Here is a 14304-nt window from a genome sequence, read left to right as displayed (position 1 = left end):
CTTCGGGGGGAGCAGGAGCTGTGGGTCAGCGTGGAGGGAGCACAGAATCCATGGACAGGACAAGTTTGGGACAGGAATTGGGAATAAACTGGGTTTTGGGAAAGGCTCTTCCTGCAGAAGGTGCTGGCACTGCCCAGGGAATGGGCACTGCCCTAGGGCTGGCCAAGCTCAGATTTTGGGGTGTCTGTGCAGGGCCAGGGGCTGGATTGATGATCCCAGTGGGTCCCTTCCCACTCAGGAAATTCCAGGATTCTCAGATTATTGCAGGGAGCTGCCCAGTGTGGATCCTTCCATGGATCCTTCCATGGATCCTTCCTTGCTCTGTCCCTCCATCCTTCAGCATTCACGAAATCCACCCCCAACAAAAACCATCTCCAGAGTGGCCACAGCCACAAACTCAGTCCAAAAGCACAACAAAATTAAAAAATTTAAAAAAAAAACAAAAACAAAAAACAAAAAACATTTAAAAAAAGGAATTTTTTATTAAACAGCAACAAACTCAGAAAAACACCCCCCCCCTTCCCCATGCTCCAGGAATTCTGGGGGTGCCCACAGCCCCCAGGACAGCGTGGGGCGACAGGGACAAAGTGTCCCCAAAGTGTCCTCAAAGAGTCCTGGAGGTGCCTTGCAGGCCAGGTGCCACCGTGGGGTGCCCAGGCTGGCACAGGGCAGCCTCAGCACTGCCACCACACCCGGGCAGCGCTGCCAGCCTGGCCTCCCACAGCACAGGGGCTCCGGGGCGCTCACTGCAGACAAGGGCACAGGGTCAGGGCTCTGGGGACATCCTGCCCACCCCGGGCTGCAGAACTGCCCCCACCCTGAGCCTGCTTCATCCCCAGCATGGCACAGCCCAGGCAGGGCAACCACGATGCCCAGAGTGGCACAACTCCAGTGCCAGGGCACCCAAACTGGGACTGCTCCATTCCAGAGCACCCAGACCCCAGGATCCCAAACTGGGACTGCTCCATTCCAGAGCACCCAGATCCAGCACCCAAACTGGGACAGCTCCAGTGCCAGGGCACCCAGACCCCAGGATCCCAAACCGGGACTGCTCCAGTGCCAGAGCACCCAAACTGGGACTGCTCCATTCCAGAGCACCCAGACCCCAGGATCCCAAACTGGGGCTGCTCCATTCCAGAGCACCCAAACTGGGGCTGCTCCCAGATCCAGCACCCAAACTGGGGCTGCTCCATTCCCAGGTGCCCAGGAAGCATTTCCCTCCTCAGATCCCCCAGGATTCATTTCCCTGCTCAGATCCCCAGGAAGTGTTTCCCTCCTCAGATCCCCCAGGATTCATTTCCCTCCTCAGATCCCCAGGATTCATTTCCCTGCTCAGATCCCCAGGATGCATTTCCCTGCTCAGATCCCCCAGCAGTTCCTCTCTCCCTGCAGTTTCCCCCCCTCAGGTCTCTCTCTGGGGTCCCTGCCCAGCTGGACCCCTCAGGGCAGCCCTGGAGGCTCCCTGGCAGTGCCCAAGGCCAGGCTGGGCAGGGGAAGGTGTCCCTGCCCCTGGTGGGGCTGGATGGGCTCCCAAGTCCCTTCCAGGATGCTGAGACCTTTCCCAGCAAGGCCAGGCCCCCACAGCTCGGGGGCCTGAAAAGCATCAGGCAAAACCCAGCATCGTCTGGTTTGGTAAACACTGTCTGCACAAATCTGCTCTACATTCTGCCTTCTCCAAAATTCATGACACATAAAATGTTATTACACCCCTAGATACAAATTGCTTGGAAATGCTGCATTTTTTCAGTGCTCTAGTGCTAATTATGATGTAGGAAAATCTTTTCTTTCCCCCAGGATAAGTGTCTTTTGATAGAAACATTTTAGAAATGGGAGATTGAAATGCATTTTACAAGTCAGAGAGCTTCTGTTCTCCTTCCCATCACTTTCCCCTCGATGCAGACAAGGATGAAGGGGGTAACCCGTGCAGAGCTTCCTAGAGCAGAGAGCTTTTGGGCGAGGTAGGTTCACCGTCCCAGGCACCCGCAGAACACGGGCAGCTGCCCTGGAGACAGAGGAATGTTGGTGGCAGAAGCCTCCCGTGAGCTCACAGAGCCCCGTGAGGGTGGTGCAGCCCCCAGGGGTGACACAGCCAGGCTGTGGCGAGCGGCGCAGGCTGGCGAGGCCTCAGCAGCACCGGCAGCCCCATCACGATGTGGAGACGATGGTCCATGGCCGGCATCGTCCTGCTGGCTCTGCAGAGGGCCCTGACAGTCCTGGTGTCCCTGGTGATCCTGTTGTCCCTGATAGCCCTGCTGGCCCCCAGGGCCCAGCTCCCCACCGGTGAGTCAGCACCATCCGGAGAAGGTCGTGGGCAGGGAGGGGCAGTGATCCCACAGATCCCTCCTGTGGTGCTGTTCAGAGGGAAAGGGTGAGAATCTCGACTCCATGTGTCAGAAGGCTGATTTATTATTTTATATATATTATATTGTATTATATTATATTATATTATATTATATTATATTATGTTATGTTATGTTATGTTATGTTATGTTATGTTATATTATATTTATTATATTTATTATATTTATTATATTTATTATATTTATTATATATTATATCTATTATAGTAAAAGAAAATGATATATTAAAGCTATACTAAAAGAATAGAGAAATTATTTCATCAGAAGGCTGATTTATTATTTTATGATATATATTATATTAAGAGAAAATGATATATTGAAACTATACTAAAAGAATAGAAGAAAGGATTTCACCAGAAGGCTAGCAAGGAAAGGGAAAAATGATAATAAAATCTTGTGACTCTCAGAGGGTCCGAGACAGCTGGACTGTGATTGGCCGTTAATTAGAAACAACCACATGAGACCAATCCCAGATGCACCTGTTGCATTCCACAGCAGCAGATAATCATTGTTTATATTTCATTTCTGAGGCCTCTCAGCTTCTCAGGAGAAAAGATCCCAGCAAAAGGATTTTTCATAAAATATGTCCGTGACACCCTTCAAGGAGCATTCAGGTTTCAATATCCTGTTGACAGGAAATATAACACTTTTTTTGGCTGATGCTCAGCTGTGCAGCAGAGCAGGGAGGCAATGGCTCAGGGATGGGCCCAGAACACACAACTCTGCAGGGCATTCCCTCCCAGATTCCAAGGCCCTGAGCTGCTTCCAGCAGGATTGTTGGGGTTGGCTTTGGCTCCTGACAGCTCCTGCACAGTTTGTTTTGGATCATCATGGGTCAGACACCTGCATGGTGCTCCAGAGGGGAAGGGACAATCAGGTCCACAGAGCCATTCCATGTTCCAATCACAGTTCCTGCCATGGAGAGTCCATGGAAATATTCAATTTGAGCTTCTCTGTCCTGTTCACAGCCGAGGCTGGAGGCAATGGAGATCCAGGTGCTGAATCTGACTCTCCTGGACCCTACATGACTCTGGATTTGTTCTGGGAGCTGCCAGCTCAAGGCCTAAATGGGAGCGAGGCATCTCCTGCAGGTATGAGAATCCAGCCTTGCCTGGACGTGCTGGCTCCTTCCATGGCCCCCTCCCTGTGCTGCTGGTCAGTCTGGACAGGGAATGGCCACAGAGTGTGAGGGAAGCTCCTCATGGGGGCCTGGTGTCCCTGCACCATGAGGGTCACTGGTCAGGTCTCCCAGAGCAAATACCCACTGTAGCAAAGCAGGTAATTTGGGAAGAAGCCTTCTGTGGTTTGCATTCCCAGCACATAAATTTGGGCATTTCATTTGACAGAGTTAGGGTAGTCCTTACCTGGTGTTTTCACTATAAATAAACTTTATATAAATCCTGACTGCACATCCAGGGATTTCTGTGGTGGAAATTTTTCATCCTTTCCCTCAAGGTCTGAAGAATGAAACTGGATTGGGAAACATTTCCTGGCCATTAATGGAACAGCCTGAATTCATGACTTTACTGAAGGAAACACTTCCAGGTACAAGTGACTTTTACCACAGGGGTTGGGGAGATGGAGGCTGTCAGATTCCCATGAGGAAGGGTGACTTGGAATTAAATTGCACATTCTCTCTCTAAAGTGCTGGAACCCGAGTCTGTGGATAAGGAGGCACCTCAGGAAGGTCAGCAGGCAGCGCCTGACGGGGAAAACAGCGAGGCCTTTGAGCCAACAGGTGAGTCAGGGAATCCCTGGTGTGTCCAGGGTGTCCCTTGGACACCCCTCAGGGTGGAGGCTGTGGCCATTCCTGTGCCAGGTGTGACCGTGCTCACCGGGGTCTGGGATGAGGGAAGAGACCAGGATCTGACTCCATGGCTCAGAAGGCTTGATTTGTTATTTTATGATATATATTACATTAAAACTATACTAAAAGAATAGAAGAAAGGATTTCATCAGAAGGCTGGCTAAGGATAGAAAGGCAAAGAAATAATGATAACAAACGTTTGTGGCTCGGCTCTCTGTCCGAGCCAGCTGGGCTGTGATTGGCCATTAATTAGAAACAACCACATGAGCCCAATCCCAGATGCACCTGTTGCATTCCACAGCAGCAGATAACCATTGGTTACATTTTGTTCCTGAGGCCTCTCAGCTTCTCAGGAGGAAAAATCCTAAGGAAAGGATTTTCCATAAAAGATGTCTGCGACAGGCAGGGACACACCCTCATACCCTCTGTGAGATCCCCACCACCCCTCACACCCCATTCCTGGGCATTTCAGAGATTTGGGAATATCCTCCAGGTGTGTACAAGAGGTTCAGCAGCGCTGAGGACACCAAGACAGACCCAAACACCGTGGAGGGCATGGCAAACCCGGGCACAGTGGATGCCAAACTCAGCTGGAGTGTCTTTGTGAGAGCCTTCCTTGTGGCTGTGGTCTGCACCCTGATTGCTCTGCTGCTGCTCAAGGTGGCCCCTGCATGGGCAAAGGACATAAAAGAGTGAGTGACTTGTGGGGTGTGAGGGTCTGCACCTGCCATGAGGCATTTCCAGGGTGCCAAATTTTGGTACAGAATAGCTGGACCTGCCATGAGGTGATTCCAGGATTGTCCAATTTTGGTACAGAATAGCTGGACCTGCCATGAGGTGATTCCAGGATTGTCCAATTTTGGTACAGAATACCTGGACCTGCCATGATGCAATTCCAGGGGTGCCCAATTTTGGTACAGGGTAGCTGGACCTGCCATAATGCAATTCCAGAGTTGCCAAATTTTGGTACAGAATACCTGAACCTGCCATGAGGTGATTCCAGGGGTGCCCAATTTTGGTACAGGGTAGCTGGACCTGCCATGAGGCATTTCCAGAGGTGCCAAATTTTGGTACAGAATACCTGGACCTACTATGAGGTGATTCCAGGGGTGCCCAATTTTGGTACAGGGTAGCTGGACCTGCCATGAGGCATTTCCAGGGGTGCCCAATTTTGGTACAGAATAGCTGGACCTGCCATGAGGCATTTCCAGAGGTGCCAAATTTTGGTACAGGGTAGCTGGACCTGCCATGAGGCGATTGAAGGAACGGAGCTCTGGATGCCCCGTTGGTCATTGCCCAAACCCAGCAGAGATTTGTGCTGGGAGCTGGTGCCCCACGCTCTGTGCAGAGCTCCCAGGGGATGCCCAGCACTGCTCCACACCCTCACACCCACCCCATGCCCAGCAGGGCTTCAGCAGCTTCCTCCTCTCTCTCCACAGGCGCCTCACAGCTCTGAGAGCCAGCTCTGAGCTCCTGGACAGTGAGACCAGAGACAAGGAATTTATGGTAGAAGTCTAAATAAAGATAAGCAGCACAATGGTCTGTGTGAAGGTTTTGGGTTGAAAGGAGTTCTTGCTCCATTCTCTGGAGACTCCATGTCCAGCTCCTCCAAGAAAAACAAGACTCAGCCCTGTTAGAGCAGGCCCAGAGGAGGCCTTTAAAATTATCCCAGGGCCGCAACATCTTCCTGGAACCAAAACTCTGTGAGATTTTGAGGGGGTTTTCTCCTCCTCAGCCTTCAGGAGAAAAGGTCTTAAAGTGAACAGAACTCAGTGTTGTGCTGGAGGGTTTTTTTTTTTGGGATAATAGAGATAATAAAATACAGTGGAAACGATATATCATTTACTTTGGGGACATTTATTGAAACTATCAGTGCTTAAACCTAAGGGACTGAAGGACAAGAAATGGATATTGCAGGTATGCAAGGCTGTTTCAGCCCTGTCCCTCAGCCCTGGGGATGGATGACCCCGTGGTGGCACCTCGGCCATGGCATCCACCAGAACTGAAGGACCTTGGAAGATCCCATCACTGACTCTGCATTCCTAGGAGAAGTGAGAATGGCATTCCCAGAATGGCATTCCCAGGATGGCATTCCCAGAATGGCAATTCCCAGAATGGCAGCTCCTGTTCCAGCCCTGTCCCTCAGCCCTGGAGATGGATGACCCAGTGGTGGCACCTCAGCCATGATGTCCACCAGAACTGGAGGATCTTTGAAGATCCCTTCATTAACTCTGTGTTCCTAGGAGGAATGAGAATGGCAGTTCCCAGAATGGCATTCCCAGAATGGCATTCCCAGAACGGCATTCCCAGAATGGCATTCCCAGATTGGCATTCCCAGAATGGCAGTTCCCAGAATGGCATTCCCAGAATGGCATTCCCAGAACGGCATTCCCAGAATGGCATTCCCAGATTGGCATTCCCAGAATGGCAGTTCCCAGAATGGCATTCCCAGAATGGCATTCCCAGATTGGCAGTTCCCAGAACGGCATTCCTAGAATGGCATTCCCAGAACGGCATTCCTAGAATGGCATTCCTGGAATGACATTCCCAGAACGTCATTCCCAGATTGGCATTCCCAGAATGGCATTCCCAGATTGGCATTCCCAGATTGGCAGTTCCCAGATTGGCAGTTCCCAGAATGACATTCCCAGAACAGCATTCCCAGAATGGCAGCTCCTGTTCCAGCCCTGTCCCTCAGCCCTGGAGATGGATGACCCCGTGGTGGCACCTCGGCCATGGCATCCACCAGAACTGAAGCACCTTGGAAGATCCCATCACTGACTCTGCATTCCTAGGAGGAGTGAGAATGTTCCCAGAGTGGCAGCTCCCGTTCCAGCCCCGTCCCTGCTTTGCCACCTCAGGTGCTGCTCTCCCTCATCCCTGCTCACTCCTCCCAGGGCCACGGGCCCCTGGCCACCATTTCTCTCTTCTTCAGCACGGGCAGCTGTGAGGCCATGGAGGGCAGGGGGGGCAGCAGGCGGGAGGACTCAAACCTGTATCCTGCCAAAACGCTCATCTGAGGCTCTTTGAGCACTGTCCAGAAGATCTCAGGCCTGGCTCTCAGGCCCTGGGCTGCCTCGGGCCCCGGCTGCTGCAGGATGAACACCTTGGGGTCCTGAGGCTTCCTGGCCCGGGCACCCCATGGCAGTGATGTGCTCCCCACAGGGACTTCCCTTTCTCCTCCTCTTCCAGGAAGAAGCTTCTTTTCTCTCCCAAGGAGATATTTCAGTTCTTCTCTTTTGAGACGAAACTTCTTTTCTTCTTCTCTTCCAAGAGGAACTTTCCTTTCTCCTCTTCTGCGAGGAACTTTTTTCTCTCCTTTTGTTCTGGGAGAAACTTTATTTTCTTCTCCTTTGGGACGAACTTTCTTTTCTCCTTCACTTTCAAGAGCATCTTTTGCTTCTTTTTCTCGTTTTCGTCCAACTTTCTTTTCTCCTTGTCTTCTGAGAGAACCCATTTTTTTTCCTTCTCTTCTGGGAGAGCCCCTTCTTTCTTCTTGACTTCCAAAAGAATCTGTACTTTCTCCTTCGCTTAAAGAATCTCTTCTTTCTCCTTCACTTCTGAGAGAATCCCTTCTTTCTTCTTGTCTTCTAAAAGAATCTATTCTTTCTCCTTCTCTAAAAGAATCCCTTCTTTCTCCTTCTCTTCCAAGCGGAGTCTTTTCTCCTTCTCTCCCAAGAGATCCCCTTCTCTCTCCCTCTTTTCCAAGCTGAACTTTCTTTTCTCCCTCTCTCCTGAGAAGACTTTTCTTTTCTCCTTCTCTCCCAAGAGATCCCCTTCTCTCTCCCTCTTTTCCAAGCTGAACTTTCTTTTCTCCATCTCTCCTGAGAAGACTTTTCTTTTCTCCTTCTCCCCCAAGAGATTCCATCCTTTCTCCTTCTTTTCCAAGCTGAACTTCTTTTTCTCCCTCTCTCCTGAGAAGACTTTTCTTTTCTCCTTCTCCCCCAAGAGATTCCCTTCTTTCTGCTCCTTTTCCAAATTGAACTTTCTTTTCTCCATCTCTCCTGGCACGAGTTTTCTTTTCTCCTTCTCTCCCAAGAGGTTCCCTTCTCTCTCCTTCTTTTCCAAGCTGAACTTCCTTTTCTCCCTCTCTCCCAAGAGAATCTTTTCTTTCTCCTCTTCCTCCTCTGCCCCTCTGAGCTCCTTCTGCCTCTTTGTTGCTCTGCATCAACGCTTGGCCCTTGGGCACAGCCTTGCACTTGGCTTGGTCAGCCAGAGGCTGCTTTCTCCCAGCAGCAGCCCCTGGTATCACTGGCAGCTTCCTGGAAGACACAGGGAGAGGGGTCTGGGGCCACATTCTGCTCACAGGAGCTACGTGCCCCTTAGCTGATTGTGGGAATCCACAAAATCAGAGGGGTTTGGGAAAGCTGCAAAAGGCCCCAGAGACAGCAAAACTGTGATTAGAGCTGAGCAGCAGCCATGAGATTGGGCAGCAGAAAAATTATTTAAAAAGTAGAAAAGCAAGGACAAATAGAACAATGGTCTGTGTATTAACACTTGTCTGGAATAACTCCCTAAGGTACAGAAAAGTTTATCTAGAGAGATATTAGGGAGTTCTAAGCTTAATAATGGAGCTCTGTGCATTGTGTTTGAAGGCTCACAAGCAGGTATTGTATTTGAAATAAGCAAGCATTGTTTAACCAAAGGTACCTGTGCTTATAGTGGTTGGATAGAACTACTGTCAATGTGCTTTTGCTTTGTGGGATTGGTCAAGAAGCTTATAAAGTGAGTTGTAACATTAAGTTCTTTGTTTGCTGCCTGGGATGTGAGCTGGTGGCATCCTCCTATTGTCATAACCATGGAATGAGACTGATGTTGGAAAATAAAAACAGCTCAAGGCACGTTCCAGCAGCCCCACCTCGTTCGTGGTCTGTAAACAGCCCCCTGCCAGCAATAGCCCAGCTCAGGAGAGGAGTCCCTGAGCTGGAACCCTTGGCTGACACTTGTCTGTCCCCATGCATGGCCCCAGCCCTCATGAGGGACTCCTCTGGAGGGGTGGAGAGGAACCAGCCCTGTGACATGGGGGCTCCCAGCAGCCCCAGTCTATCTGGTGGATGTGGTGGGGATCAAGCTGTGGCTGGATGAGGAAAAGGCCCCGTGTCCTGAGCCTCCCAAGGGCTGTACCTTGTCTCCATCGCCTCCTCATCCCAGGGCTGCTCTCCTGCCCTGGCAGTGGAGCCCAGCTGAGCAGGCACGGGCAGGCCAGGAGCTCTCCCTGGAATCAGGAAGGACAGAGCTTGTCAGGACAGCACAGCTGTTACTGGCCACAAGGGACACATGGGGATGCTCAGGCCTCTTCCCAACACATCCAGGAGGGAATTCCCACTCCCCTCTGTGACCGTGTTCACAGGGGTTCTTGGATGAGGGAAGAGACGAGAGTGTTGACTCCATGTTTCAGAAGGCTTGATTTATTATTTTATGATATATATTACATTAAAACTATACTAAAAGAATAGAAGAAAAGGCTTCATCAGAAGGCTGGCTAAGAACAGAAAGGAAAGAATGATAACAAAGCTTCTGTCTTGGACAGAGAGTCCGAGCCAGCTGGGCTGTGATTGGCCATTAATTAGAAACATCCACACGAGACCAATCCCAGATCCACCTGTTCCATTCCACAGCAGCAGATAACCATTGCTTACATTTTGTTCCTGAGGCCTCTCAGCTTCTCAGGAGGAAAAGTCCCAAGGAAAGGATTTTTCATTAAAAGATGTCTGTGACACCCCTCCTACCACTGTCTCCAGAGGCCTGGCACCCTCCCATCCATAGTGCCAGCCTTGGGACAGAGTCTGTTCTGAATGCAGAGGTAATTTCTGGGAGCAAATATGGGCCCTCAGATCCCCACCCTCTGCTGAAGCAGGGATGAGCATCTTGGGCACCTTCCAGCCCAGGACCCAGCTCTTGTGGAGCCAGTCTTAGGAGAAAAGGCCATGAAGAGCTGGCCCCAAGGTTTGGCACAATCAGATCCTTGTGGCAATCACGGCTGGGGATTCTCCCATCGGATCACAGCCACCAGTTGCCCGTGCTATGGAAACAAGCAGGGAACTGCTTTACCTTCCATGCCTTGTCTCATGGGTCGCAAACCTATTTTGTTCCTCTTGTCCTCTCCAGGAACCAATCCAAAGTCCTTGAGATGATCTCTGGGCAGTGATGTGGACGGAAATGTGTGTTCAAAGCTGGAGACAAGGAGACAACACAATCCTGTGACAGTGTTCACAGGGGTTCTTGGATGAGGGAAGAGACTAGGATCTGAATCCATGCTTCAGAAGGCTTGATTGATTATTTTATGATATATATTACATTAAAAATATACTAAAAGAATAGAAGAAAGGATTTCATCAGAAGGCTGGCTAAGAATAGAAAAGAATGATGACAAAAGCTTGTGTCTCAGACAGAGAGTCCGAGCCAGCTGGGCTGTGATTGGTCATTAATTAGAAACAACCACATGAGCCCAATCCCAGATGCACCTGTTGCATTCCACAGCAGCAGATAATCATTGTTTACATTTTGTTCCTGAGGCCTCTCAGCTTCTCAAGAGGGAAAATCCTCAGGAAAGGATTTTCCATAAAAGATGTCTGTGACACAATCCTGACCCACGTCCCCACCAGCTCTGGCCCCTGGCCACCATCACCTGCTCACAGGTGACTTTGGCAGTAGGGTAAAGGCCATTGTTCTCCCAAGTTAATTGTGCCCCAACCCCAAGGACTGTCCTGGGAAATAGGGTCACTCAGGAAAGGATTCCTGGCCATGATGGGGAAACAAGAGTTGCCTAAAATACTCCCTCTGTGCCCAGGGGTCCGTTCACAGGGAGGCACAAATGAGAGTCAGTGCCCTACAGGACTGTTGGGGTCATGAGGAGAAACTGCTCCCAGATCTCTCCAGAGGCCAAAGCTGCCAGGGTGTTTGACTCACTTGGGAAAGATGAGGACACGGCCAGTGAAGCTCAGGGAAGCAATGGGCACCTCCCGGGGAACCACCATGCCCAGCTGCTGGAGACCCTGCAGCACAGAAATGTGAAAGGTGCCAGCATGTGGGAATCCACAAAATTAGAGAAAATCAGAGGGTTTTGGGAAAGCTGCAAAAGGCAGGCCTCAGAGACAGCAGAACTGTGAGAGAGCTAAAGCAGCAGCCATGAGATTGGGCAGCAGAAAAATTATTTAAAAAGTAGAAAAGCAAGGACAAATAGAACAATGGTCTGTGTATTAACTCTTGTCTGAATAGCTCTCTAAGCTACAGAAAAGTTTATTTAGCAAGATATTAGGAAGGTTAAAGCTTAAGAATGGAGCTCTGTGCATTGTGTTTGAAGGCTCACAAGCAGGTATTGTATTTGAAATAAGCAAGCATTGTTTAACCAAAGGCACGTGTGCTTATGGTGGTTGGATAGAACTCCTGTCAATGTGCTTTTGCTTTGTGGGATTGTTCAAACACTTATAAAGTGAGTTGTAACATTAAGTTTTTTGGCCTGCTGCTGGGGATGTGAGCTGCTGGCATCTTCCCATTGCCATAACCATGGAATGAGATTGATGCTGGAAAATCAAACAGCTCAAGGCGCTTTCAGCAGCAGCCCCGTCTCGTCCATGTCTGTAAATATCCCCCCTTGCCAGCACCACCAGCACACCCTCAGTGTGGCCAAGGCACTCAGGAGAGGAGCAGCTCAGGGCAGGTAGAGCAGCTGGAATCATGCTCCTGGCCACATCCTGGTGTCCATATGCCAGCAGTGCTGGGGAACTGCTCTGGGTCTGCCCAAGCAGGGGGGAAACAAAAGGCTCACCTTTAGCACAGCCCTGTCCTGGATCCTCTCCCTGTTCACTTTCTCCAGGAAGTCCGGGTAGAACCTCATGAGCACCATGCTGCCTTCAATGAGGAGCACTCCCACATCCCTCAGGACCAAGGCCACGCTCACGCCCTTCTCCAGGCAGTGGTACAGCAGGGACATGGTGCCAAGGATGCAGCACTCCACCTCTCTCCGGGACACAGAGGCCTCTGTGGCCACCCTGGCATATTTCAGAGGTTCCAGCTGCTTACCTAACCCTGCAAAACCACAGAAATGTGAAGGTGCCAGGAGGAACTTGCCCAGGGCTTGGCCAAAAGAGTTTCCCAGGAGATGCTTTTAGAAATGTGGTGTGATCTCCTACTCCACCCTGGGCCTGCAGGGTTAAATGCTCTGTCTTACCAGCCAGGTCATCCTTGTTTTCCAGGTTTTGGGCTCCTCCAAGATTCCTGGCCAGGTGGAACACTGGCCTCTGCAGGATCACAGTCTTGTTCCCCACCACGGTCTCTGTGTGCACCACATCAAAGGACCCAAGGGTGGGAATTCGGATCCCCTGGAGCAGAAGGGAAAGGCCCAAAGGGTGAGAATTGGACAGAGGGAAGAGCCGAGGATGATTCCATCAAGGGATGGTGCCTTTGACTGAACTCTGCCAACTCCCACTGTTCAGAGGTCAGGACAGTGGGGAGAGCCCTGGGGAGGACATGCTGGGGCCTCTTTTTTCCTTTCTCCCACCAAAAAAAATCCATGCTGGAGTCAGACAGAGGCAGCTTGAGGACAGCCCCAGTCTCCAGTGACAATGCCACCTCCCAGAGGTGATACCACTCTTGCACAAGCTCCACTTGTCCCTCAGCAGGGATTTTGGGGTGGGCTTCCTGCATTCTGAGGAGGGCAAGAGGAAGTGCAGGCCATGATCCATGAGGGGGCTCATGGGAATTCCTCACTGCTCTTCTGGGTGGGCAAAGGAGGACGTTGGTGTTGTCCCAGGGTGTTGGCTCAGGGTGTTGGCCCAGGGTGTTGGTTGCTCCACCTTGTGCAGCAGCAGCTGCTGTCGGATGTTGCTGGCCACTGCATCCCAGACAGCCTTTCTCTCTGGAAAACAAGGAAATACTGGGTGTCAGAGTGACAGGGGGTGGCACGGTCAGGACAGACGGAGAGCAGAGACCTCTGCAGCCAGGTGGGGAATTTGGGGTTTATTGCAAAGGGCCAAGGGCAGGGCCCTGCTGGGAGCTGCCAGGCACAGCTCAGAGCAGGACTGAGAGAAGAGAGGGGGAGAGAGGGAGAGAGGGTAAGGGAGTAAAAAGGGTAAGAGAGTAAAAGGGTAAGAGAGCAGAAGCATAAGAGAGCAAGGTTCCCATTCCAATACCATAAATCTTCTTCTGTGTTGAATATTCTAATTCTCACTAATCAATCCAGTACAAGATACAAATCCTACAGCATTTCCATACAGCCTATCAGAATCATTACATCACCATCCTGTGTTACATTTTAAACCCTACAAACTCCTCTTTGGGCCCCTTCTGCCAAGCTGGCAGGGTCTGCTCTGACCCTTGGGCCTGTCTGCAAGCAGAGGGTGTTGTTCCATCAAAAGGGGATCACCTTCAGCCAGCCACACCATTGTTTTCCAGTTGTTCAGTAACTGAGGGATCTCAAAGCTTGCTTTCATTTCAATCTCACTTATAGTTTCCATATTCTCAAAATCTTTTGCCAGGCAATCATATTGATAAGGCTTTCCTGTTCCATCTTCCCCAACAACCAGGTTGTGCTGTGTTTCTGCTGGCTCTCAGCCTTCCAGCAGCCCTGGGTGTGTGTCACTGCTGTCCCCAGCTCCACAGGGGTCAGTGCTGATTCTTTTCCCTGCATCCCTGAGAGGGGGGATCCTGCAGCAATGCTCCTGTACCTGTGGGGGTGATGCTGGGCATCACGGGCACGAAATCCATCCCATCCCAGAAATCCATCTGGGATGGGCCCACACCACTGTCAACAGCCATGCCCTCAGTGCTGAGGATGTTCACCCTCAGGGCTCTCTCCAGAATGCAGAACCCAGCACCCTGTGGCCCCTCTTGTCCTGCTGTGTCACAGGCTCTGTGTGACATCACAGTCCCACCACTATTCAAGATCAGACTTGTGAAAAATGATGCTCTGAGCCCTTGAAATGAGGCTTTGTGCCATAAAATCATAAGCCTTGGAGCTTATGAGTGTGGGTTTGTAGTCCCAGAGAGTGGGTTTGGACCTCAAATCTATTCTTTGGTCTGCCAAATGTGGGCTTTGGGAATTTAAAAGTAATGCTCTTCTCCCCAGTTTTGAGGCTTGCATTACATAAATAAGGATTTGGGCTTGGAAAGCTCAGTGTTGAGTCTGAGAAATAATCA

This window comes from Agelaius phoeniceus, chromosome 30 (genome assembly GCF_051311805.1).
Source record: "Agelaius phoeniceus isolate bAgePho1 chromosome 30, bAgePho1.hap1, whole genome shotgun sequence".
Taxonomy (NCBI): domain Eukaryota; kingdom Metazoa; phylum Chordata; class Aves; order Passeriformes; family Icteridae; genus Agelaius; species Agelaius phoeniceus.
This window is presented reverse-complemented; position numbering follows the sequence as displayed.